This window comes from Schistocerca americana, chromosome 4, assembly GCF_021461395.2.
Source record: "Schistocerca americana isolate TAMUIC-IGC-003095 chromosome 4, iqSchAmer2.1, whole genome shotgun sequence".
In the NCBI taxonomy this organism is placed as follows: Eukaryota; Metazoa; Arthropoda; class Insecta; order Orthoptera; family Acrididae; genus Schistocerca; species Schistocerca americana.
This window is the reverse complement of record NC_060122.1, coordinates 448,910,224-448,917,370: the sequence shown is the minus strand read 5'-3', so window position 1 is coordinate 448,917,370 and position 7,147 is coordinate 448,910,224. Positions and strand designations below refer to the sequence as shown.

The 7,147-nt window shown below is 36.0% G+C and overlaps 1 protein-coding gene across 1 annotated transcript in view; it reads right to left on the bottom strand.

The window, feature by feature from the left end:
- Positions 1–5,375: 5,375 nt before the first annotated feature.
- Positions 5,376–7,147, bottom strand: part of LOC124612623 — a 222,276-nt gene continuing 220,504 nt past the window's right edge. The window contains exon 6 of the mRNA XM_047140921.1: positions 5,376–5,494. The gene's annotated coding sequence lies outside the window, so the exon portion shown is untranslated. The remainder of the gene's footprint in view (positions 5,495–7,147) is intronic.

Genomic DNA, 7,147 nt, shown 5'->3' with positions numbered 1-7,147 from the left:
TACACTTGGTGCAGCAATCCTCGAGCTTTTTCATAGCACCGGAAAGATAGTTCTGTCAAACTCTGCAAAATACTCCAATTGCAACTATCACTTCCTCATTTGATGAAAACTTCTTCCCAGCAAGCCAAAGTTTTAAGTTAGGTAACAGGAAGAAGTCACTTGGGGCAATGTCTGGCGAATAGCGTGGATGAGGAGCCAATTCAAAGTTCAGTTCATGCACTTTCGCCATATGTGGGATGGGCATAATCCTGGTGAAAGAGCACTATTTGCTTGGCAACCTTAGTCTTTTTTTCAGCCAATGCAAGTTTAAAACCATCCAACAATGAAGTGTAATAGTGTCCAGTTATGGTTCTGCCTTTTTCCAAGTAATCTGTAAGAATTATTCATTGGGAATCCCAAAAAACAGTGGCCATCATTGCTTTGACTTTGATGTGTAATAATGGATCTAGGTTTTATCAACAGTCACAATTCGGTGCAAAAGCCTTGCAGAGTGCGATTAAACATTGCCAGACATTGTGTTGATATGTTGGGCTGGATGTGCCTTTTGTCGACTGTGAGCAAGTGCAGCACCCACCTTGTGCACAGCTTATTCATAACCAAGTCTTCCTTTCTCTCCAATATTATGCATCTGCTCAGCTGAGATGCCTACAGTCTCAGCAATGTCACAAACTTTGTATTCAGCAGTCTTGCTTTACCATATCATGGATTTTGTTTGTGGTGACTTCAACTGGATGGCCAGTGTGTGCTTTGTCTCCAACACTTATCTGACAGTGTTTAAATTCGTTAAACCAAAAGCGAATGATCTTCAGTGGTGGTGCAGAGTCAGCTTGAACTTCATCCAATCCCATTTTGATTTGTGTGGTCGTCCGACCCTTCAGATGAAAACATTTAATAACAGCACAAAACTTGGTTTTCTCTGTTTTCAGTAACAGCCAACACACTGACCAATTCAGACAGCTGTCGGCAATGAACTGTACACTGTGCATTGTTGAAATTCTTCATACGATCTTTGGAATAATAGAGCTTACCAACCATGAAGGCGCAACAAAGTCTTTCCTTTCTTTCATGGAAATTTACCAGACTTACCAAACCACCCTTGTATTTATGTGTACTGTCTGGCTGTTGGATAAAGACATGCATGAAGCAAACACTATAGTGATTAAGCTTCAATTGTTAATAACTGACTGTGTACTGTTAACTTAAAAACAGCACTTGCAGGTGTTGTCTTTACAGTTAGTGGCTAATCCTGTGCTACGTGGCTCAACACCTTCAGGAATAGTGTGTTTAATGTGAGAGAGAGGCCATAGAACACAAAAAGCGAAAAAAATGGCATTTAACCAACATATTTGATAGATTGTAGGGCATACTTGAGGGACATAGTATCCTTCTCAACCTATCTGATAAGCCTCCCCTGACCCGCATTTTATATGTGTGTTCTGCTGCCGCTTGGTGAGTAGATTTTTTATCTATCCAGTTACATTAGATGTTCACAAATTGTTGTCATTGTTATAGTATGAAAAAAGTTGGAGCTTGATGGAGGATGCGAAGAATAAGTTTAAACTGATTAACACTCAGCACTAAATTCTTAACAATTAATTCATTAGATGAGAAGTTGTTGATCACTGGCCATCCATGATTGACAATGTTATCTTTCCAGTTTCCCATGCGCAATGAATATTGAGGCTGCACCCATATCTGCTATGTAGCTCACTGACAGCTGTCGTGCACCAAATGGCATTCCAATAGATCAATGTGTTATCAACAATATTACCTTTCCTTTGACTGTCCACATTGCCATGGCTTTTGACAGAGAGAATTCTTGATACCCAGTTGTTTTTGGTATAATATTTTTCCAAAAATGCATCAGTTCTACCTGCACTTTGCTCAGGAAACTATTAGTGAAATAAACACATTCTGTTGCACAAACTTTACATAATACCTACCTTAATTCTCAGAAGTGCTTGAAATCATCTGTCCCAAACTGAAATGCAGCAGCATGTTAATCAAAACTTTGTCCATTTAGGCATATTACAAGACTTTATAACCCTTACCTTGCCTTACATATTTTAATTGGTTGCAGAACTGAGAAACTGGCTGAAAGGACAGATATTTCCTGCAGGTAAAGACTGGTGAATGTGAGTAACTGTCAGAATACTCTTGGGGAGGGTGAGGGGCATAGTAAAATGAGTAGCTACTAAGGATGGACACAAGAACAGAGTGTAGTGTAAAGTAGTTTAAAAGAGCAATATATTTGAATCTAATGCAAAAGTTTGCTAGCACTCTTTGTACTATACAGCTGCTGTATATGGTGTAATATGCATCTCAGGTTTTGTGATCCTTCTTTGACTTTAATTTTTCTTAGTGAATAAATCCCTCTTTGCCTTTCATTTTTCTTAGTGAATATATTGTTGAATCCATTCTGTAATTGAGAGCTACAGGTGTGTATTTGGCTCATTGTATTGGAAACTGATAACAAAGGGAAGCATTACACTGCAGTCTGTAGTGTAATGTACTTTTTGCCCATAATAACTGTGGTACAGTTGCAAATGGCAAAGGCTAGCAATTATCCCACTTGGATACACACACCGATTAACATAATGAATATTAATACTGAGGAAGTTTTGGCAACTGGAAATTGATGATCAGATAAATAACTGCTGAAAAAGTGCTGAAACATAGGCTTTTACATGAACCCTACTTTCTCATACAGCTTACAGTCTGATCTGCAACAAAGACATGGGAAAACAGAGTGGCATAGATGATTTTTAAAAGAAAAATATTACGTGTCAATTGTAGTGTCAGAATTATAAAAAATAAAACACCTTAAAGGAGATTTTGTGAGAGATTGTTTGGATTAATTCCTTGTATTTCTTCCTCCTTTAGTGGATAAGTACAAAAATTAGCGTAACCACACTTTGTTCACTACATAATTTTGGTAAAGTAATTGAATGAAATATTATTCTTATATCTGCATGTAATAGTTTTAAAAATATTTACATTTATTTAAAAAAAGCAGTTTACATAAGTCACAAAGAGAAGTAATTATACATATTTACAGTCCAATTCAGAATGTATTTCTCAGTCTTGCTAGGACAGAAAGAAATTGTCAGATCTTTTCTACAGATTAAAGTTGAAGATGAATGTCTTGTGCAGCATATGCGCACCTTCAAAAACCATCAAATTATTGTTGATTTTTGTTGTTGTTGTTGTTGTTGTTGTTGTTGTTATGCTGGTCTATTTGTGACCACATGTAAAAACAGACATATTAAGAACAGTAGTTTTTTGCAGTGTGTATTGGATTACACTTGATATAAGCAGCATTTGGCCTCTTACTTCTATTATGAACATCTGAAGCCACTTCCAGTCTTTAGTTACATAATTGACAGGGAATATTGTGTTTTAGCATACACTTATAAATTTTTCCCTGTTTGTGCCTGACTGAATGATTATTTTACGTTTGTAGTATTATGTGATTAAATTCATCCATAGATTCTTCATGTAAGTTGAACAAATTGGTTTGGTATCTTATTCTGTCAGCATTTATTTAAGTTCTATTGTATTTAAATCTATGTCTGTTTGTGCCCTATGTTGGGGAAAGGGAGCTGAAGAAATTTTGAGTGATTCAAAATTGACAGTTTCTGTATAAAATTAAAATGTGACTGAAATATACAATTTCCTATTTGAAATATTGTGAATAACCTGTGCAAGAAATAAGTGTGATATATTGTCAATTGCTAACAATGTGGTATACAAGTGTGTACTCACTAAGAGTATTCAAAGTTTAGAACAGTTAATCTGCCAATAAACTCTCACGAATAAATATGAACAAGAAATGACTTACTACTTCTGTCAGATGTAAAAAAAAAGAAAAAAAGAGATTACATGACAAGCTCTCATATTACAGATGCATAAAATGTTTTAGAAAGATATTTACATCAGTGTCTATATTGACTCTTGTATGTGAGCATTAATGAGACAAATTCTTGGAAAATACATTGCTTTACCACTGGAGTTGCTGCCTATGGCAGCTAGTGATTAACACATTAGATAAGAACTGATTGAGTGTTTTTGTATAGTGTAATGCTGCTTCTATAGGAGACCTCAAATTACTGTACAGTAGTACAAAGTTTGCACCACTTCTGTGTAAAACTGCGAGAGTATGCCAGATAAATACATTTAATAAGTTATCCAAACAATGGAAAGTCTAAGATGGAATAACAACAACATGCTAAGGGTAGATTGCTACTCACCACGTAGAGGAGGTGTTGAGTCACACACAGGTACAATGGAAAGAACAGTAGAACTATTTAAGCCATCATACAAAGTCGTCCCTCAGAAATAGATCTCCCACAACGACAAAGTTGTGTGAATGTGTGAGGGTTCTACTTCTGAGGAAGAACTTTGTTCGAAAGCTTAAATATTTCTAGTATTATTTTAATTGTTCCTGTCTGTGACTCATGCATCCTGTATGTGGTTGGTACCAATTTAATCAGTTATTCATATTTATCGTGTGGCACTATTGAGGATTTTGCATATTTACAGCACACTATTTCTTCCCTAAACAAGTCAGAAAAACAAATCTGTATACTTATAGTAGACGCATTTGACAGACACATTGAAACTTCCTGCCAGATTAAAACTGTATGCCAGACTGGGACTCAAACCTGAGTTCAAGTCCATATCTAGCACACAACTTTTATCTGCTGTGAAGATTCATACTGATGCACACTCCGCTACAGGGAGAAAAATTCATTCTTCACAAATACTGTTACTGAGATTCATCTTTAAAAAGTATCACTTGCAAAATGCTTATGGGAAATACATAATGTTGCAGAGGATGACCAGAAACTAGGTGGTCCCACATCCAGAGGCAAACTGTATAAGCACAGGAAATCCCAAATCTTTAATATGGGGTATGGTTGGAGGAAACAGTGGAGAGAACTTTGCTCAAAGAGGTGATTTTATGGGCTTGTATAATAACTCCATAGCACTCATTTATATGTCATACTTCAAAGCAATGGACCTGGATACATGCCCCTCCAAACCACAGTCCTTTACTACAGGAGGACAGTGCCAGCAGTTCACATTGTGCACCTATATCAAAATGATTGTAGTCACTTTAATTTTTATGGAAGAATAAGCAAGTGAGAACGGTGGTTCTGTAGAGGTGGAAAGTGAAGCACACAAAATGCAGAGGATGCCACCCAGCTAAGTTGCCAGATATCCTGATGATCAGAGGTGTGAAAGACTGATGATAATGATGTCCTAGAGGTTTCAGTCAAAATGTTTCAAATGTGGTTCTTGAGCCACTGTCAGTTACACAACACTGTGAAATAGCATTATTCATCTGGGAAAAAAAAAAAAAAAAAAAAAAAAAAAAAAAAACTGCAGCATGACAAGAGCTGTCTGCACTGATGTAAGCTCCAGGGCAACCCTGCCAGACCTCGTTGATACTAGAAGAGCTTCATCCGTTGTCTTGAAGCCCTCCTCATATCTGGAAAACAATGTACATTGGATAGAGGTAATACAGGCCTCAAATAAAATGAAACATTTTTTGATTAAACACTACTTACAGGAGTATAAAAACAAGCTATAATTCCTATACCTGGAGTTAGTTCTAGAATATCCTGCATGCAGAGATTTGTTTGAAAAACAGTTGGTATTCTCACACACACACACACACACACACACACACACACACACACACACACACACAGAGAGAGAGAGAGAGAGAGAGAGAGAGAGAGAGAGAGAGAGAGACTGCAAAGACTTAAACGCATTAGCATTAGTTCAGAAAGGAGTGAGCCACATGTGTACACATGTATTCAGCAACTTACCTGAGTATATTAAATGTCTTATAGATGAAGGGGTGGAATTAAAGGTCTTTCTGTTGCTCAACTGCTATTGGACATAGCTAATTGATAGAAACTCTTAAAGTTAATGTTTTAGGTTATTCTATAATTAACTCTACTAGTGTAATATTATAATCTTGTGTGATAAGTGAATTTATTCTATTGTGTTTAATAAAATGACACCTTTGACTTTTCTCCCTATCCCAGAGACTCATTTCCATTGGATCCATGGAATATTGTATAATGTAATAGGCCCAGTCCCAAGTAAAGTGCCAATAAACAGTCAGTAAATAGAGTAAATGAGTTCAACTTCTCGAAAAATATTGTCTTCTTCATGAAAGAGATGCACTAAAGAAAAAGGGAATATTTTGTTCTGCCAGTGGGATAACATGCAGAACACTGAATAAATAAATGAAAAAAGAAACCCAATTAAAGTTCTGTAGAACAAAGTCAGTAATCTGCTCTCACTATATGACAGAGAGACATCGACAGTAATGCAGAATACAAGCTGCAAAGATCGGGTTTTTAAGAAGAGCCTGAATTCAGCCCATTAGACAGAATAAAGGACACAGCATTCTGGCAAGAACCGGGAGTTGCCTGTATTAATAAACAGATTCAAAAGTATAGAAGTAAATGGAGCGACCATGTCAAAAGAACGAAAGAAAATGGAATACTAAAAATAACAATGAGCTGACACTGAATACAAAACAAATCGTTAGATAAATTAAGAAACAGGTGAGATAGTAGAGAGACTGTTAAAGGAGGAGAATATGAGAAGACAACGTGATGTTGACTCAAATACACTCTTTCAGATTATGAAGTTCACAGGTATAAAATAAAGGGAGTGAAAGGTTATCTACAAAATTTATATAAACCAGACTGCACTTATAAAACTCAAAGGACACAAAAGGAAAGCAGTAGTCTAGAAAGGAGTGACACAGAATTGTAGCTTACCCCTTATGTTTATTTAATATGTATGTTGCACAAGTAGTAAAGGAAATAAAGGAGAAATTTGGAAAATGGATTTAAGGTTCAGGGAGAAGAAATAAAAACTTTGAGATTTACTGATGACAGCATAATTATGTCAAAGATGGCAAAAGACGTGGAAGATCAGTTGAAAAGAATGGATAGTGTTTTGAAAAGAAATTATTAGATGAACATAGATAACATTACAATAAGAATCATAAAAGTGATATTTAATCAGATGATGCTGAGACAATAAAAGTATTAGATTTGTTTAGTTATTTAAGCAGCAAGATAACTGACAATGGCTGAAGTAAACAGGCTGTAAAAGG